Source organism: Manis javanica, chromosome 2 (assembly GCF_040802235.1).
Source record: "Manis javanica isolate MJ-LG chromosome 2, MJ_LKY, whole genome shotgun sequence".
NCBI classification, from domain to species: domain Eukaryota; kingdom Metazoa; phylum Chordata; class Mammalia; order Pholidota; family Manidae; genus Manis; species Manis javanica.
This window is the reverse complement of record NC_133157.1, coordinates 4440829-4460449: the sequence shown is the minus strand read 5'-3', so window position 1 is coordinate 4460449 and position 19621 is coordinate 4440829. Positions and strand designations below refer to the sequence as shown.

General features: G+C 45.9%; 1 protein-coding gene across 10 annotated transcripts in view; it reads right to left on the bottom strand.

Moving 5' to 3' along the window:
* Window positions 1–19621, bottom strand: part of MED27 (mediator complex subunit 27) — a 272303-nt gene that overhangs the window by 123161 nt on the left and 129521 nt on the right. The gene's annotated exons all lie outside the window — the stretch shown is intronic.

Sequence of the window (19621 nt, the reverse complement as noted above, 5' to 3'; positions counted from 1 at the left end):
GGTACAAAAGACGCTGTACATTTGGCAACTGCCCTGAAAGAGAACATGATGGTATATCAATGCTGGATATCTTTTTTGCAAAGATCTCAGAGCACCTGATGACTTATTCATTCAACAATATTGGTGCAGCCCCTCTAGCAGCAGGTGCTGGGGGCAGGGCTGGAAGCTACTTCAGGAAAAACACCACTCGCTCTAGAATTCTCCCCATCTTTTACAGAGTTTTACCTTTCTTTCTCTAATCACTGCTGCTAAAACATGTATCACTTCCTCTCTTTGTCAAATATACACATGCATGGATATACACAGGCTCTAACTTCCCTCCAGGCCCCCAACTGAGCCAGCGGCCCCCTGGCTTAGAACCCTCAACTCTGAAAAGAGCCAGGTCCTGAAACGCCCAGAGTGGCAGGACGGCCGAGGCAGCCACGCCGAGGGGCTGAGACTACACTGGACTGTGCGACCAAGGCAGCATCAACTGAACTCTTCGGCTCCCAATTTTAAATGGGTACTCAGGAAGTTCTCCACGACAACATTTCCCAAAGTGTATTCCAAGGGGGGTGGGGATCTGTGGTCAAACACGTCAGGAAAACTGTGTATATAACCCCTTTCTTGTGAAGAATCAGTGACACAGGCATATTAAAGGCTCTGGAAAGGACTGTAATAAAGGAACCTGCTTGGCGGCCTTTAACCAGGGCATGCTTGCTAAGCTCAATGCACACATCTAATTCCTTAGGCATTAGTGTTCCAGGAAAGCCACTTGGGAAACACTGTCACGTTACTATCCTGAAAGAAAGAACTTGCCTGTCAACCAGTCACCAGCGGCCCGGACCCTCCTTTTCAGCTTTGATACTATACCTGCCCCTCTCCCCTCCACTTCACTCTCCCCAGAGAGAAACAGGGTAGCCACACCCCGCTCCGCGCCCTCACCCCGGAGACTGGAGCCCACTGGACTGCGCTCCCATGCAGCAGACTAGCACGTCTCCAAGGGTAGAAAACGGCCCCCTGACAGACTGGGGCTAAAAATTTATCAACTCTAAGATGTTTAATTGCTCCCAGTTCAAGAACTTTCAAAGATTCACTCTTAAATTCATTTTTATAGTTACATTATAAGTCTCTGAAAATCCTACTCTTGTAACAGCATCACCGACAGCCCTCACTTAATCACTCTGGTAGATCATATATAAAAACAAAATAGAGCTAAAAAATTCATTCTGTGTTAGTGAGCAGATGTCTAGCCCATTTGCAATTAATACGACCCACTTCCATACAATCAGACTGCTTAAAATTCCTGGAACAAGATGTAAAAGTTAAGATGCAAATGTTCTGATTTTAATGAGAATGAATGGAAACTATAAAATCCTCTCTCCCTTTGAGGGTAGGTACAATCTACATGTAAGTCCCAACTGCACACTAAATTTATCAACAAAACAATCATTTGATAAAGCCTGTGTAAAAGAAGAAAATAGAACTAGGAAAGTCAGAAGTATATTCAGAAAGCATTTCTTACCAAAATTAAATGTTATCAAAGTCATTGTTCTTTTAAGAAGCTTTAAAGAAAATTCACTCATTTGCATACATTTCCCCCAGTTACCCACATGTACGAGGAGTTTCTTGTATTGCTTTGAAGCTATGACACCTTTCCATGGACAGTGTAGAGGGTGGCAGAAGAGACCAGGATGTTGGTGCTACCTGGATCTCATGTCAAATCCCAGCTCCACCCCTTCATGTAACCTTGAAGAAGTTATTTAAACTGAGTTCCAGTGTTCTTGTCTATAAAATGGCAATAACATCTTGCACATATATAATATGTATAAGCATGTATTAAAGGGCCAAAGAGAATTCCGAGCACATGAAGGCATATTAAGTGGTATTAATTATTAGGGTTATAGTTGTGGTGGCTGAGGCATACTTTTCTAGGATCAAAAGACAAATTTTACCTTTCACTTTTATCTCTCCCTGCTCAGAAGGCCCTTTTGATAGCTTAATGAAGTCCCACACCTTTGATGGTCCAGCTGCGAAGTCTGTCCAAGTCTGTATTTTCACTAAGTAGCGGTGTGTTTCTGAAGGTGTAGACCCCACCCAACTCCAGCTGAAGCAGACACCCCAGCCCCCACTGAGGTTCTGGGGAAGTAACATTTCCCACAAGCAAGGAGAGTCTGGTGATTCTCTGAACACTGGGAGGTGCCTAACCTGTGCAGCACTCAGTGGTCTTTGCTGAATTGGGCAAAAACAAAGAACTTGAACTTTCCTAGCACTTACTTGTGTCCCTTGCCTTCATTCATTCATTGAACAGCTAATAAGAGGGGGTGCCTCCTCTGTGCTAGGCAGAGTTCTAAGCCCTGGAAATACGCCGAGGAATTTGGTACCACTGTATTTTTCTGGGGGAACTTACAGTCCTGGTGGGGTGGGGGCAGGGGGGCAGTGTGCTCAAGGAGGAGAGCAGAAAGGCAGGCACCAGGCACTGGCTCTCCTTTTTCCTTCTGTGACTGGCGCGTGCCCTGTGGGAACCAGGCACTCAGAAAGTATCTGATGACAATGATGAACAGAATCAAGGTGGTGAGGCTTCAAAGGCTTAAAATTCTTAGATCTGGTAGTGGCTCAGACGTAGTCAGGAATGGGAGGCTCTGTAGTATGGCAGAGAAAACATGCTCTTTGGAGTCAAACTGACAGAAATTAAGCCTCAGCTTTGCTACATGCCTCCAGCAACTTGTTCTGCCATTCAGTGCGGTACGTACCTCGGAGGGCTGGTGTGAGATTCCACTGCAAAGCCAGTACATTTATTCACTTACTAAATGCTTACGGAGCATTCAGCATGTGCCAGGCACTGCCCCAGACACTAGGGATACAGCAGTGACCGACACAAAGTCTCCACCTTCACAGAGCTCGCATTCTAGCGGGTGGAGACTGACAAGCCAATAAGCAAAGGACATGTGGTGGAAATGCTATGAGGAAAGTGAAGCAGGGTGAGGGATGGAACGGCAGGTGGTGGGGCAGGGCGCTGTTTTAAGTCATGTGGTCAGGGCAGACCTAGAAAACTTGGGGAAGTAAAGGCGAGAGCCGAGGCAGGGGCCACTGTTGGGGCAGAGGCCCTGAGGCACAGGCAGGTCTGATGTGCTGTCGGAGCAGTGACAGCCAGTGTGGCTGGAGTGGGGTGAGCCGGGAAGCACACGGTAGGAGATGGGGGTGGAGGTAGTGTGGGGGAAGAGGGGACAGGTCACATGGGGCCTTCGAGGTCATGGTAAACAACTCTCAAAGAGTGGTGGGAAGCGAGCAGGGTCTTCTGGGCAGAAGAGTGACATTTAAAAGCACTACTCTGGTTGCAGTGGGCAAAGGTTACAGAGGGGCAAAGGCGGAAGCAGAGAGGCGAGCTGGAAGCACAGCGCAGTACGCTGGGCAAGAAAGGACAGCGGCCTGAACCGGAGCACAGGATGGAGTTGGCGAGATGTGAATGGATTCTGGATATATTTCTAAGCAAGAACCCTCAGAATCTACCAATGCATTGGTGGTGAAATACTTAGAAAGAAGAGGCAGGGCAACTCCAAGAAGGCTGGTCTGGGCAGCAGCAAGAGTGGACTGGTCCTTTACTGACAGGGACCTGCTCAAGCCGCAAGTGTGGAGACGAGGGGAGACGTCCACAGGCAGGAGGGTGTGAGGCTCAGGTCCGGGGAGAGACCCAGACAAGGCATGCAAACATGGGTGTCATCAGCAGATAGGGTGCACTCAGAGCCCTGGGACGTACGAGAGCACGTGGGCAGCGTGAGGACACGGTGAAGGGACTAGACCCAAGAGGTGGACCCCGGGACACACTCGTGTCTGGGGAGGAGGAAGAGGAATCTATGAAAAAGACTGAGGAGGAATAACCAGCAAAAGGCAAGGAGCTGCGGGATACACCGGCCCTCATTCACGACAGCCAACCGTAATACTGACCCTGAGACAGACCCTACGCCGAACTCTGTGTGGTCAGTCGCACATCCTGTGATGGAAAGGACTGGAGAAATACGGATGCCCTCTAAAGTAAGTATGATCAACAAGCGGTCACCTCAGAACACCCCACATTATTACAAAGGGTTTTTAAATGGGAACAAAGGAATTTTCTTACACGCACAATGTTCATGATCAACAGTCAACACCGTAATTAAGTCAAGAACTAGGCCTACAAAATTTCACAATCTTCGACTAGAGTCCACTAGAAGTCACTGCCATTACCACCCCGACCCGCATAGCAAGCTCGCTGCCCAGATTAACCAGGTAGTCGTCACAACTGACCCGCGACAGAGCACCCTGGTCAGCTCCATTCTGCAGAGGAGAAAATGACAGCAGAGAAATGAAGCACCCACTCAACGTGACATGGCTGGAAGCGCCGAGTGAGGAACAGACCCCAGCGGTCTGGCTCCAGGGCCTGCGTCTCACTAGTTTGCTCCGGAGTCCGTTAATTACGATGACAACGATAATGACAACAACCACTACTCCTATAACTACATACAGCACAGCTGGTTAAATTAATTTTAATTAAAATTCAATATAATGTCATTTCTATAATTAATAATGGACCATATTAGTGTAAACTCATGCTCGTCTTTTAAGTCAACTGCTAATAGAAATGGATCGTGCATGTCACTTTTATTAGATTCAAGCAACTGTTTTCTCTCAGTGTGCAGACACAATGAAAAGATTAACTGGTGGGAAAATCAACTGTGTAGACTGGGACTAGGGAATAAAGTAAAATACCAAGATAAACTGCTTTTAAAATCAGCTGAAGATTTAATATAGCTCTGGAACATTTCAATTATTTACATGCTTGGTCTATGCAGTGTAAATCCGGGCTAATGAGATTCAATTGCTGTGTATAAATCTGAAACAGGACAACCCGATTGTCTAAAGAAAACAGCAGCTTGGGCTCCTGTGTTAATAACTCTTCAAAACAAAGATCATGACTCAGGAAGAGTAACGTCGTTCTTGTAACATCGTTCTTGCATCACATTATTGATTGCAGTGGGTGTTGAGAGAAACGGCTCCATTTGGTCAAATACGAACTCTGAGACAAGTTGCAAGGGATTCAAAGAATCTATTGATCACTACAGTTGTTCTAATAACAAGGCCAACAATAATAATTTACATTGTCTCTTTGTCCTATGGAAATTATTAAGGCCCAAGGGAATGCTTTTTCTTTGTAACGCTCCCCGTGCCTAGTACCAAGGGCTATGTAACGCTATAGTGGAACACAATAGATGTTAATAGATAACTGGCCAGAGCACAGTACTTCCCCTTGAGGATCCTCCTAAAGGCTTTGTGCATAGCACTCTATGATATTGTAGGTACTGTCAAATGCATTTTAAAGCAGTGAACCATTTAAAATCAATCCATGGCAGCTCTGTAGACAGCATATCCCTTTAATACAGGCATAAACAAGGCTTCAGGTGCACAAAGGAAAGAACCACGTCGGCCTGAAGAAGTAAGGGTGGGTTTCTTGATGGTAACATCAGCGCCCAATCTCAATGAATGCACAGCAGTTTTGTCAGAGGGGGCAGGAAGCGGACAAGGATGCCACAGGCATTAGGACCAGCCGGCATGAGGCACAGAAGCACGCAGTCTTTGGGAAGTCTTGTGGTTCCCAAGGAACCACTAGAAATGGGAGGTATTTTCGTTTGTCACAGTAAGTGGAGAGAGCGACTGGCATTTAGCCATGGGTGCTATGGCTGCTAAACACCTCAACACCCTGGCCAGTTTCATACAAAGAGGAGCTGTCCCATCCAAAATGCCGATGGTGCCTCCACTGAGGAACAGTTCAGCACCAAGGATACCCACTTGGGGGTGGGGGAGGGAGGAGGGAGGAGAAAGGAGAAAGGGAAACTGAGGCCAGGCTACAAAGACCAGGAAGGAGGGCTTCACCCTGCAAGCCACAGGGAGCCAAATGGTGAGACATGCACTTTGGAATGGTCCCTCAAGCGGGAAGATGGGGTGGGGGCAGGGTGTCCAGAAACAAGGGGCCTGGGAGGCCCACCGGAAGGCTGCAGCAACAGATGAGCTGGGGAGCGGGCAGGGGCTGACAGGAGGGCGCAGGGCGGGCCTCCCTGCATAGCAGGAGGATATACGGGGATGGCTCAGGCTAGAGCCATTGAATGAACTGTAGTAACACCTAGTTCACAATGAGTCTGTTACATGCATTGGCTAATGTTGTTACTTTTTATTGTTATGCCAAGGATGGTTCTGGATGTGAGATACAGCAGTGAAGATTCCGGGTTATCTTTCACGTAGTATTTGATCAACAAATCTGTGTTACAAGAATGGAGACAAGCATTAGAACAGAGAGCCGTCAAGTTGCAGGCTGGGTGTAAGACTGGCAATCTGGAAACCAGGTACCCTGAAAATAGACATTGGCCACTGAAGAAATCTGAATTAGACAATCTAAAAAAAATTAAAAGTTAAGGTAGTTGTAGTACTGAAAATTCACTGAACCCACTTATCTGCATTTTGAACAGTTTCACCCTGCCTCAAAAAGGCAAGTGCCACCTGTTTCTACCAGACACGAATTTCATGTAATGTATTCAAAATATTTTTAAAGTAAAACCCAACAAAACTCCTTTGGAGTTGGAACAGCTCTCTCCACCATTCAAATCCACTATTCTAAATGTCAGCCTAATGAAGTATACATGTAAAGAGCTGGCAGAATGTGCTTCCCAACTTTTGGGGGATAAATGCAACTGAACTGTGTTGAGGGGAAACTAGGTATCTGATTTATGGGCTTTAAAGGGTGTCACAGAAATGACAGAATTAATGATTATTGTCCTATTAGCATTTTGGGGGTGAATTCTGGGGTGTCTAACTGGGCTATCAGCAATGGAGACTGATTATTTTTAGGGAGTCTTAGGCAAACCATCAATTACCTCTGATCCTAAACACATTCACATGATAGGTGCAACCACCGTCTCTGGGAACGACTACGTTGAACTAAGAGCTAAAGGAACTAAAGCAGCAGTGCAGACCTAGTAAGTGGTGTTTGGGAAAAGGAAGGAAGGAAAGCAAACAGAATAAACTAAATTATGACTCCCTGAAATGAGTTGTAAGAAAAAAAAAATGTTCTTGTCAGAAAATAAAAACTATGCTACTCAAAAAAATTTTTTTTTACACCTTAGGTATCAGAACACTAAAAAGCAGATTTCACGTCCAGGCAATTTTTTAAGGTGTTCCACGCTGGGGCCTGGAAGCAAGTGTGCCCGCTCCCTACACTGCCACCACCTTTAAGAGCAGCCCCTCTAAGGTTGTGCTTTAACCTGGGGGCCGCTACAAATTCACCTGGAATGAAGCACAAATGTTAAAATATTACGGAATATAAAAGCGGAGTGCAGAGAATAGAAGCTGCCTCAGCAGGTAACCGGATGGCCTAAGGTGAGAGGACTCAGAGCCACTCAGGGGCTTAAGACCAGTGCTTTAACCTTCTTTGGGAATTAACAGGGCTTCTAATGGAGGCCCTGGGCCGCTCCCTCTGGCAGAGGTGCACAAGCACCTCTACACACAGAAAGCCTCCGCAGGGCTTCGGAGCTTTCCTGCAGCTGATCCATTACCTCCCAGGAGTCCACGGACCCAGGGTTATGATCCCTGAGATCACAATAGCTAATTTCAGAAGATTAAGTACAAAAAGGATATGGAACTCCTGCAAAATGACATTTGTAAGTTTTAATGGACCACCTTATCTACACAGAACTAAAATCCCATGCCTTCAAAAGGTAAAAGCCAAGCACTGCTCAGACATCAAATTTAGACACAAGTACTGAATACACTTCGCCTATGTCCCTAGTATAGTTTCACGTTCTTGGTTTGCTGAGTGCTAAGCTTGTCTCTGGCACCAGGGAGCCGGCCGGATACTCCAGGGGCAAGCAGCTCGCTGAGTAAGCAGCGACGACAAGCTCAGGGCTGGAAAAGAACTCCTGTCTGAGTAGCTTCAAGTCATTTTTTGAAATGAAAGAAAGTTTGAGCTCTCGAGTCAGACAGACTGGGGTCCAGATTGTCACTATGTCACTTATGATTAGTGGTTACCAGCTGAACGATCCTGAGCCTCTCCAAGCCTCCGCTTTTTCATTTGGAAGATGGGGATGAAGCAGCTACGTCGTGGGGTCCCGAGTAGGTCCGAGCGCAGCAGTGCAAGCAGAGAGCTGAGCTGGGCGCCGGGCACGGGACGCTTCCAAAACAAGGAAACGTCCTGAAGAAACCTTTACTAAAAGGCTGCCATTTCTGTACCCAGTGTATTCTACAGTTGAAAGGGCAGTTTTTGCTTATAAATTTTAACCCTAAGAAGTATGCCTGGTCACAGTCAATATTTGAGTATGTGAAACATTAACGTGGTTCCAAAAGGCAAAACCATACAGAAAGGTGAACTCAGAGACATGTCACCCCTCCCCACACACCCGCCCTACTCCAGTGTCCCCGACTCCCTCTGACCAACTTCTGTTTCAGGCTCATCCTTCCTGTGTTTGCCCCTAAAAATGAGCAGATAACCGATACTCTCTCTCTCCTTCTTTCTTACCAAAGAGAAAGCATGTTAAAGATACTCTTGTATCTGGCCATTTTTGCCTAACAGTATATCCTGGACATAGCTTCCTATGAGTCACAGAGGTCTGTCTCATTCTTCTCTAAAGGTCAATAAGACATGGTGAGGCTGAGCCATAATTTATTCAATCACTCTCCTCTGCACAAGTATTGAGGTTTCTTCCAGTATTTTGCAATTACAAACACGCTGCAATCAATAAACTTGTGCACATGTATTTTCGTATTGTCAGAGGTATGTCTGCAGGGCCAAGTACTAGGAGTGGTATTGCTGGGTCCAAAGGTACCAGCACAGAGTTTTATCAGACTTTGTCAAAGACCCTCTGAAATGGTTGTACTGATTTGCATTCCCACTAGCTACATCTGAAGTGTCTGTTTCCTTAAAGGCTCACCAACAGAATGTGTTGCTATATTTTTTAATTTTTGCCAATCTGGTAGGTGAGAAATGATACCTCATGCAGTTTTAATTTGCATTTCTCTAATTACGGGTAACGCTGAACATCTCTTCATATGTTTAAGTACCATTTTTATATCTTTTTGGGGGAATGGTGGTGAATTGTCTGTTCCTTTTCCTTATTTTCTATCCCATTTTTTGTCTTCTTCCCTTTATTTTAAAGATCTTAAAAATGATCTTAGGGATATTAACTCTGCAGCTATAATACATGTTCTCCCAGTTTGTCAGTTGTCTTTTGACTTTATGTTGTTTTAGCCACCTAGAAGATTTTTCCTGCTAATGACTGAAGCCCTGTTGATTTGAGATGCTACCTTTATATACACTAAGTTTTCATATGTACCTGAGTCTACTTCTGGTCCCTTTTATTCTACTGGCCTGTCTGTCCACCTGGGAGCCAATACCACACAGTTTTAATCAGAGGCTTTAAAGTATGTTCTAATGCTTGACAGGGCAAGCTCCCCCAGAAGTTTCGTCTTTTTTGGTGTTTTCCTATCCGTCCTTGAATGTTTCTTTTCCATGTGAACTTTAATCTCAACTGAAAAAAGACCTCTTATGACTATGTTAAATTTATTCACCTTTATTGATGTGACTGACATATGTGGTCTCAAGTTGGTCACGTAACAACGATATGATTATTACATATATTATATTTTCCATGCTTCTTTCTCTAGATGTTTTCTTTGCCTGCTCACTCGTTTAGTGACTGACTGACTGTATTTAGGAAGGCTTATGGTTTTGTTCTCATGTTTACCTTTGTGGCGATACATTTTAACACCCTTAGACTCCCATTTTCTTAGATTTCTAGTATCTTGTCGATTTTTAATGGTATCCTTTAATGTTCACCTATTACACACACAAAAATCAATGAGCCCATTCAACTTTCATCTTTATCTATCCCTGCTTCCATTTCTTTAGTTCATTTCTACTGTGTTAGAACACGTGACATTTATATATTATTGCTTCACTCTCCTCACTGCTTTCGTTTTTAGATTTATAGCAACAACTCAATACATCTCACGCCCCCATCTGAGGTTTCCTGGCTCATCTCTGGGGTGGATGAAGCTCATCCTCTGGTAGATTCCTTAGGATGAGCTAATAGGTACAAAATTTTTTATGTTTAAATGGTTTTTCTCTGGCCTTGATACCTGAAAGACTTACATGCCCTTGATTCACACTCTCTTTGAAAATGCTCCCTCACCGCCCTGCTTTATACAGTTCTGGAGACATCTCATGCCAGTCTAATTTTTGTAAGTTATTTAATGCCTTGTAAGTTATTTAAATATTTTTTTGGCTTGGAAGGCCTCAGGAATTTTCCTTCACCTTTGAAGTCTGAAAGCATTACTAGACTATATCTTAGACTTGATTGTTGTTGGTCAGTTTTCCCGAGTTACCCAGACAGCCCTTTCGCTGTGTAGATTCAGACCTTCTTTACTTTCTGGGAAATTTTCCTTTGATTGCAGCTTTACGTATTAGTTCTGTCCCAGTATTTTGTTTTCCTCCTCCACGGACTCCAGCTCTACACGTGTTGTCTCTTCTTTGCCTGCGTTTCACTTCAGCCCCTTTCGCTCTGACCCTTTTTACTTTTATTCTCATCCTCTTGCTTGTCTCCCAGCCTTTCTTCAATGTCCTTTGCTACATTTCACTTGGATGTATCTCCCTTGAGCATCTTGAAGTTCAATCTCTGAGATAACTTTATCATCTTCTTCCATTGTTTCCCTGAGCATATTAAATCCTTTTCATTTCTTCATACCCTTTTTAAAATTTCTGATTCAAGGATTTTTTTTCTCATCTCTTCAAATGCTTGAAGATACTAAAATCAGTTAGAAGTGCTATGTTTCTTCTGCTTTGTGGTGGTTGTTTCCTTGGCAGAGGGCGAATTTCTTAAGTTGAGGTGCTTATTCCTTCAACATTTCATTATGAAACATTTCAAACATCTAGAAAGTTGAAAGAATTGTAGGGCGAGCATCCATATTCCTAGTCCCATGAGCCTATTACTGTTGTCATTTTGCGCTACTTGCTTTTATCACACGTGTTCACCTATCTATCTGCTCATCTGTCTTATTTTTTTGATGCATTTCAAAGTTGCAGACACTGATCCAAGAAAATGTACAAATCTTGAGTGTACCATTCTTTCTTTGGATTTGGACAAACACACACAGCCATATAAACCACACCTTATCAAAATACACAACACTTCCGCCACCATAAAATGGTCCTTCACACCCTTCCCAGTCAATACCTGCCCTGTGCCTCCCAGGACAAATACAATACTGATTTTTATTCACCGTAGTTTTGGTCTGCTCTAGAAATGCGATCATATAGTGCATACTCTTTTGTGTGAGACATTTTTCCCTCAGCAAAAGTTAACAGTGAGTGTGCAAGAGAGTGCACTAGGATCCATCCTTCCTTCCTTCCTTCCTTCCTCCCTCCCTCAACTCACACGTAATTTGGATTATGGACACTGTTGGTGTTCCAGTTGTGTTTATGGTGTGGTTTTTGTAGTTTTATTTGTTCTTGTTTTTCTATATTGTTTGCAGAATATTTGTAGAGACTGGATTTAGATAGTCATCCATAATATTTCTCATTTTAAACATTTTCGAACATAAAGAGGGGTTGCTTAATAATCACCCACATTTAAAAAAGATCAAGATTTTGCCACACCTGCTTTATTTTTCCCTCCCTTTTTTTTGCTGAAGTATTTTGAAGCAAACTTCATACATCTATCTTATTTCAGCACTACATACTTCAGATTCTACCTCTAAAAGAAAGAGACCCTTTGTTTCATAACCATAATGTCAAAATGACCAAAAATTCCTTGTATTATTTGGAATTTAGACCATGTTCAGACACTTCAGATTGCTGAAAAAATGTTCTTTTACAGCTGGTTTGTTTCAGTCAGGATCCAAACAAGGTCCAGGCTTCAAATATTGATGTGAGCCTTTGAAGCATTCCATCCTCCGCATCTTTCCTACAACACTAATTTTGCTGAAGAAACTAAGCTGGCTTTCTGTAGGATGTCCTACATTCCTTGCTTTTACTTTTTGACTTTTTTTAAACCTCAAAGTTTTTAGTCACTAATAAACTTCCATTCATGTCACTGCCATTGCAACAAACATTTCTGGAACCACTTCTTTGATATTTAGTTTGATACATTGCTTTGAATATTCTTGAGAGTTGAATACGCTTCTCCTTACGACAATAGTTCTCAAACATCTTGGTCTCCTGAAAATCTATCGAAGACCTCAAAGAACTTTTATTTCTGTGGGATAAAGCTATCAATATTTACCATATTAGAAATCAAACAGAAATGTTGAAAACACAAGACTATAGGAGCCAATCAAAGGCGTCAGCGTGACGGCATCGTCTCATGTTATGCAGCTTCTAGAAAACTCCACTGTGAACTTGTGAATGAACAAGAGTGAAAAAGGACAGCAGGACTTAGTATTGCCATAAAAAAACAGTTTGAATTCCAGACCCTCAGAAAGGGTTGTGCCCCCTTGTTCCAAACTATATTTTGAGAACCACTGCTGTGAAGAAGGATCTGATTTTTGGAAGAAGACGTCTTTTGGAACCATGTTTGGTAAAGCAACTTTTATGTGTCAAAAATGAAGGAGAACTATAAAAACTGATTTTTTCTTACAAGTCGTATAAAATGGCATTTCAAAAAAGCATTTGACAAAGAATTCCGGTAGTATTCTGCACAGTGACAAACGTTAAGTATGGGTTCAGGTCCCTGGAGTGACTGCTGGTGGCAGCACAGAATTTTAGCACTGGATGGTCTTCAGAGACTTCCAGGGGCCACTGAGTCGTTTAAGTCTGTGTGTGTTTGGGAAAAGTCTGTTTTCCTACTTCAGAATTAGTGCACCTGCTTGGAAAAATACTTTGGCATTTTCATGGGAAGTCGAGCATTTGTGTGCCCTGTGCTAGGCTTTCTCTGCCCTCCCTCCACCCCAGTGAAGAACCACAGCCCCCAAGCAAGCATTCGGCCCCCAAGAGTAGCTCCCAGAGAAATGTCGGCCCACACAGGTACCAAGGGATACAAACAAGAACGCTCAGAGCAGACTGTTCATAACACAAAGACAAAAAAATAAAAATAAATCAATGACTACTGACACAAAAATGGGTAACTGAATTAAAATATATTCCATATTAGCAAAATGAAAAATTATAGCTAAACTAACGTGAATGAAATTTAGTAAAAAATAAATGTTGAGTGAAAAGTCCCTGAAGACAAGATACAGTACTTTTAAAAAATAAACTCAGTTAAACAGGCAAAATCAAAGAATACACTATTCAGGAATGCAGAGATGTGTGTCACGGCCCGCCTTGGCAGAGGGGTGGAGCGGCGGACGCTAACAGGGTAGACAGGCCGCGGACAACGCTCTCGCTCTTGGGCTGGGTGGCGGGTTCACAGAGGGTCACTGCACCATTAAACAAATGAGCAAGAAAGGACCATGTCTGGGTCGGTGATGACACTGCTATGAGTCGAGGATTATGATTAGTTCAGTTTTGTCCACCCGAAGTTAAAAGTTTGAAACGTCCCAGCCCTACCCATGATGAGGCCTCCCTCCTTGCACTCCAGCTCCTTGGTTTGATCTGAACACGCCAACTGTCGCGTGGCTAGGGCCTTCTGTACCCATGCTGACTCTCCAGGACACAGCTCGGCGACCCGCCCCACTTCTTGTGAGTCTCTACTCACAGAGGGCTTCTCTGCCCCCACAGCACCCACGTCTCTCCCCAGCCCCTGTCCTGTGTGCCAGCCCCTCGGCCTTATCACCATCTGCCATCGTATTATGTGACAACTGGCTGGTCTCCCGTGCCTTTCCCATTCTACAACACAGACACCGTGAGTGCAGGACTTCAGTCAATGCCAAACAGCCCCCAGAACCACACCTTTCTCTCCTGGGACTCAGAGTATTTACTGAATGCTTAGCAACCTGGCTCATAAAACAGTTTGATACCAGAGCAGGTACTAATCAACTAGGCCTGCCTTCACTGGAACTCCAACGGCGCAATCACAATGTTTCTCAAAATGGGCTCCATGTATTACCTGAGGCCCAGTTGGGGTACCATGTGAAATGTCTTGCACTGCACCCCAGAGCTGCTGGGTCAGAAGTTCTGTGCTGTCTGACAGGAACACGCATTTTCAGAAACACGCACATACTGGGGATTCGTGGCCTACCGAAGTTTGAGAATTGCTGAACCCAGCAGGGAAAATAAGGCCTCAAACAGTTAAGCAGTCTGGCTGTTTAACAGTCTTTCAACCTCAAAGAACTGATGACAGAGCCAAATGACACAATGTGTCTAAATGGTTTAAAAAAGATGGGTCATTCAAAAGCAATGCCTGAGTATGTTAAATAAATTAAAGGTTAGTTAAAAATATATTTAGGAAGATTGATAAATGAGTTTTCTCTCTTGTAAATTATATACATATAAATAAAGATTAACTTATACAATATCAAGGTACAAGCATATCTCAGAAATACTGTGGGTTTGACTCTAGAGCATTGCCATAAAGTGAATACTATGATAAAGTGAGTCACATGAAGTTTTTGACTTCCTAGTACATAGGAACATTATGTTTACACTATATTGTAGTCTATTCAGTGTGCAATCAGCATTATGTCTAAAAAAACCATGTACATACCTTAATTAAAAAATACTTTATTCCTAAAAACTGCTAACCATCATCTGAGCTTTCAGTGAGTCATAACTACTAATCACAGATGATCGGAAACAATATAAAAGTAAAACTGAAAAGAAGCTTGAAATATCACGAGGTTTACCAAAATACAACATACAGCCATGAAGTAAGCAAATGGCGTTGGCGAACTGGCCCTGAGGGCCTGGCCTGGTGCAGGGTTGCACAAACCTGCCGTCGGTGAGAAACGCACTATCTGCCAAGCGCAGCAAGCAGAGTTCAATGCAATGAGGGGTGCCTGTATTTCAAATATCATGGTCGAAGCTTCACCTTTCTCTTCCTTTTTACATTTTTATTCCAAGTGGAGGAGTTAAAAATTGTAAATTAGTATTTTAAATGCTGGAAGGAGACAGCTGCTTGTTCTGGTCTCTGACTCAGTTAAGCTCTTACAATATTTTGACTCTTTGAAGAAAATTAATAATGGAATGTTAGGCGGTAGATTAACTGAAACTAAATATCAACACAGCTAGATTTATTTTTAGATGACTGAGCTCATCTCTTCAAAGAACGGAAACAGGATCTATTATATCATGAGTTACTAACTTACACAACAGCAGAATGGCAGCCCCCGCCCCCTCTGCCCGGAAAGAAGCAGAGAGTGAGAGCGCCACACAATGCACGTAAAGACTACCTAAGAGGCTGAAAAGGTTTGTGTGTCCCACCAGCTAGGACTTGCCTCGTTATGGGCAGTCAGGGCTCACAAAGACACTAGAAACTAAGGCATTACCCCGGCAGTTCTGGAATCAAACTAGAACCAATGCCTATTTCTTCTCCCGTCCCCACGGCAGCCCACAGGACAAACTGATACATATGGAAGAGAAAGGTGCTTTTATGTGTCACTCGTGTATTCAGGCAGCAAATATTTACTGAGCACCTGTCTGCCCTCCCTCCCCTCCACTGGCCCCATCTCCTGCAGGTACTACCTGAGGGTCCACAGCGTGAAGAGGACACTGGCATGTGCTTCCGGGCGAACACAGGGCCCAGGCCAGAAGGTGACCCCACCTAATGATTCTGATGGGTTCTGAGCTCTGATGTCTCCAGGCAACAAGGCAAGGCTGGTTTAGCTTTAGATGAGCCAAACTGACGCCAAGTGCCTTAAAAAGTGCCAATTTTATACTGCTCCTCTTCCCTTATCCCCTTCCGCACCGCGGGGAAACTGTTGATGACACACAGGGGCCCCCACTTGCAGATGGTCACATATCCACGGCACTCTGCTGCCTCTTGGCCGTGACCGCCCGTGACCGCCCGTGACGGAGGAAACCACAACAGGATCAGCAACCCTGCCTTCTGCTCCGGAGTTCAATGACTCTATGCTGCTTTCCCCCAAAAACCCCCCAATCCCCTCTGTACTCACACACTAAAAGCAGAAGAGATCTTTAACAAGAGAATCGGCAGCACAACCTGATCGTGGGAGCAGGCCGTCTACCTGGAACCATTTCTGGACCCCTATGTGCACCGGTGTGCGTATCATACCGTTATATCTCACAACCCAAGTGACTTTAAGGAGAAGTCTGTCTGCTCCACGGCTCCCAACACTCCCCTTCCTCCTACAGACACGGGCCTGCACCAGCTCCGTTTGGGCTATAGCTTGAAACTTTATTCTGGTGTGTGTGCAAGAATGCTTACATCACCACTGTGAAAAAGCACGAATGGAAACAACCCAAACACGCATTGACAGAAAGAATAAAGTGTGTACAGTCACAGAGTGGATCAAGGAAGATGATCGGATACCAGACACAACCACCAACATGGATCTGTCTCACATAATACGCACAGTATTTTTATGAGGTCCAAAATTCAATAAAACTGTCATGTGTTGTTTAGAGATACTGTCCTTGTGGTAAGCTGCATTTAAAAAAGAAAAAAGGAAGAGAAGAGGACGACCACCAGGGTGGCGTGAGTTTAGGTGGAGCGGCGGGGCCGGGGAGAAGCACGCGTCGGTCATGTTTGCCTCTCAGATGAGCGGTGAGCTCACGGGTTTCTCATTACGCTTTATGACTGACGTGAACTTCACACATACTCCTTTGTACATATCAAATACAGTAACAAAGAAGTTTTAGGAAAAAAATCACCAGCCTGGTGCCTAGTAGTCCCACTCTCCCTTGCCACCGTCATGAGCATGATGGAACGGGAGGAGGGGCACCCCGGAGGCCTGGGAGCGGCGTGCCGGCTGCGGGACGAGGAGGAACGACTGCCTCGGCTTCCCTGCTTGTAAAATGGAAGCAGTCAGTGCCATCGACCGGAGGGCCACCGTGACCAGGCTCCGTACAGTGACATTTTCACGCACAGTGCTGCTTTTCTGGTCCTGTCTCTCCTTCCGTGGGCAAAGACGCCCTCCACTCTGTGCAGTTCTGTGGCGCGGCCAGGCCTAGCCACCCCCCGCCGCCATGTGGGTAGGAAGGGTGGTGGGAGGTGGAACACGAGCTCAGGACAGCCCCTCAGGTCTGCCTCTCCCAGGCTGTCTGAGCACAGGCATGGGCTGGACGGCAGCTGGTGCTGAGCACTCGGGCCACAGGGTCCCGGAAGGACTGCTGCCCTGGTCCTGAACCCCCGGAGCTGTCCTGGTCCTGCCCTCCTGGCAGGTCAGCTGTGTCTGCAGGTCTGTGAGCCTCTAGCACCGCTAACGTAAAACAAAGACAAAACTCACTCTTTCCTTGCCTCAGTTACTCAGAGCAGGTTTCTGTTGACTGCACTCAAGGAAGTGTGGCTGATCAGGAGGATTTGTTACTTTATTTGAAAAACACAGGTGTGACTCCGGCTTTAGCCAAGGTAGGGAACAGGGGACGTGAGCACAGACTGCTCAAGTGTGTCCCACCCCACAGCCTCGCTGGTCTCTCCCCGTCGTATCCTTGGCCTCCGAAGGCTTCCCAGGATACAGTGCATTCCAGATGAACACAGTTCGTTCCAGACCGATCTCCAGAAAACAGCGCTTGCAGCTCTTGTCCGAACCTCCTGCAGCAGCCCCCTCCTGCCCACAGTACAGGTCCCAAACCTTCTCTCCCCAAGGCCACGGGAACAGTTGACCAGCAGCGGCAGGAGGAGGGCTTCTCTCCCAGGTGAGAATTCCCTTCAACCTCAGAGATGTGTGTGGCTGCGGCAAGCGGCCAAGAGAGCTGCACTCTAATAGAATACCATCCTTTAAAAGTAAAAGCCGGGGAGCCAAGATGGCGGCGTGAGTAGAGCAGTGGAAATCTCCTCCCAAAAACACATAGAGCTATGAAAATATAACAAAGAAAAATCTTCCTAAAATAGAGACCACAGGACACAGGACAACATCCAGACCACATCCACACCTGCAAGAACCCAGCGCCTTGTGAAGGGGGTAAGATACAAGCCCCAGCCCGGCGGGACCCGAGCGCCCCTCCCCCCGGCTCCCGGCGGGTGTAGAGAAACCGGAGCAGTTTTTTTTTTTTGGCGAGCGCTTTTTGGAAGCCTTAGAGGGACGGGCCCCCGTTGCTGGGGAGGCAGGGTGGCGGGACCGGTGAGGAGGTGCCTGGGAACGGCGCCGGAGGACAAAGAATATCCCGCGTTTCTCCCTGCGAGACCTGGGGGCGGGTGCCTGAGACCAGTGCCTGAGGACAGAGGAGGTCGCGCGTTTTTCCCCTTTTTTTTTTTCTTTTTTTGGCAAGCGCTTTTTGGAAGCCTTGAAGGGACGGGGACCCCAGTGCTAGGGAGGCACAGTGGCGGGACTGGTGAGCGGGTGGCTGGGACCGGCGCCTGAGGACAAAGAATATCCCCCGTTTTTCCCTGCGGGACCGGTGGGCGGGTGCCTGAGACCGGCACTTGAGGACAGAGGAAATCGCGCGTTTTTCCCCTTTTTTTTTTCTCTTTTCTGCGAGTGCTTTTTGGAAGCCTAAAAGGGACAGGGACCCCGGTGCTAGGGAGGCAGGGCGGCGGGACTGGTGAGCGGGTGCCTGGGACCGGCACCTGAGGACAAAGAATATCCCGCATTTTTCCCTGTGGGACCGGTGGGTGGGTGCCTGAGACCAGCACCTGAGGACGGAAGAAATCGCGCGTTTTTCCCCTTTTTTTTCTCTCTTTTTGCCAAGTGCTTTTTGGAAGCCTTGAAGGGACAGGGACCCCGGTGCTAGGGAGGCAGGGCGGCGGGACTGGTGAGCAGGTGCGTGGGACCAGTGCCTGAGGACAAAGAATATTGAGCGTTCCTTCCCTGCGGGACCGGTGGGTGGGTGCTTTTTGGAAGCCTTGAAAGGACAGGGACCCTGGTGCTAGGGAGACAGGGCAGCAGGACCAGTGCGCGGGTGCCTGGGACCGGCACCTGAGGAAAAAAAAAAAAAAAATCGCGTGTTTTTTCTTTTTTTTTCCTTTCTGTTCCCTCTCTCATTGTTGCTGTTGTTGTTTTGGTTTGGAGAGTGCTTTTTGGAAATCTTAAAGGGGCAGGACAGGTCACTTAGACCAGAAGCAGGGAATCTGGGGATCTCTGGGCACTCTAACCCCCTGGGCAGCAGGGAGCACAGAGGCCCCTTACGGAGATAAATAGTCTCCTGGCTGCTCCCCCTCTAACGGGGCTCCACCATTTTGGAGGAACAGCCCCAGCCAGGCCAAGCCCACAGCAACAGTGGAGATAAACCCCAAAGCAACTGGGCAGGAAGCAGAAGCCCTGTCTGCGCACAGCTGCCCAGCACAAGCCACTAGAGGTCGCTATTCTCCCAGGAAAAGGCTACAAACCAACAAGAAGGGAAGCTCTTCCAGCGGTCACTTGTACCAGCTCTGCAGACTATCTCTATCACCATGAAAAGGCAAAACTACAGGCAGACAAAGATCACAGAGACAACACCTGAGAAGGAGACAGACCTAACTAGTCCTCCTGAAAAAGAATTCAAAATAAAAATCATGAACATGCTGACAGAGATGCAGAAAAAAATGCAAGAGCAATGGGATGAGATGCAGAGAAAAATGCAAGAGCAGTG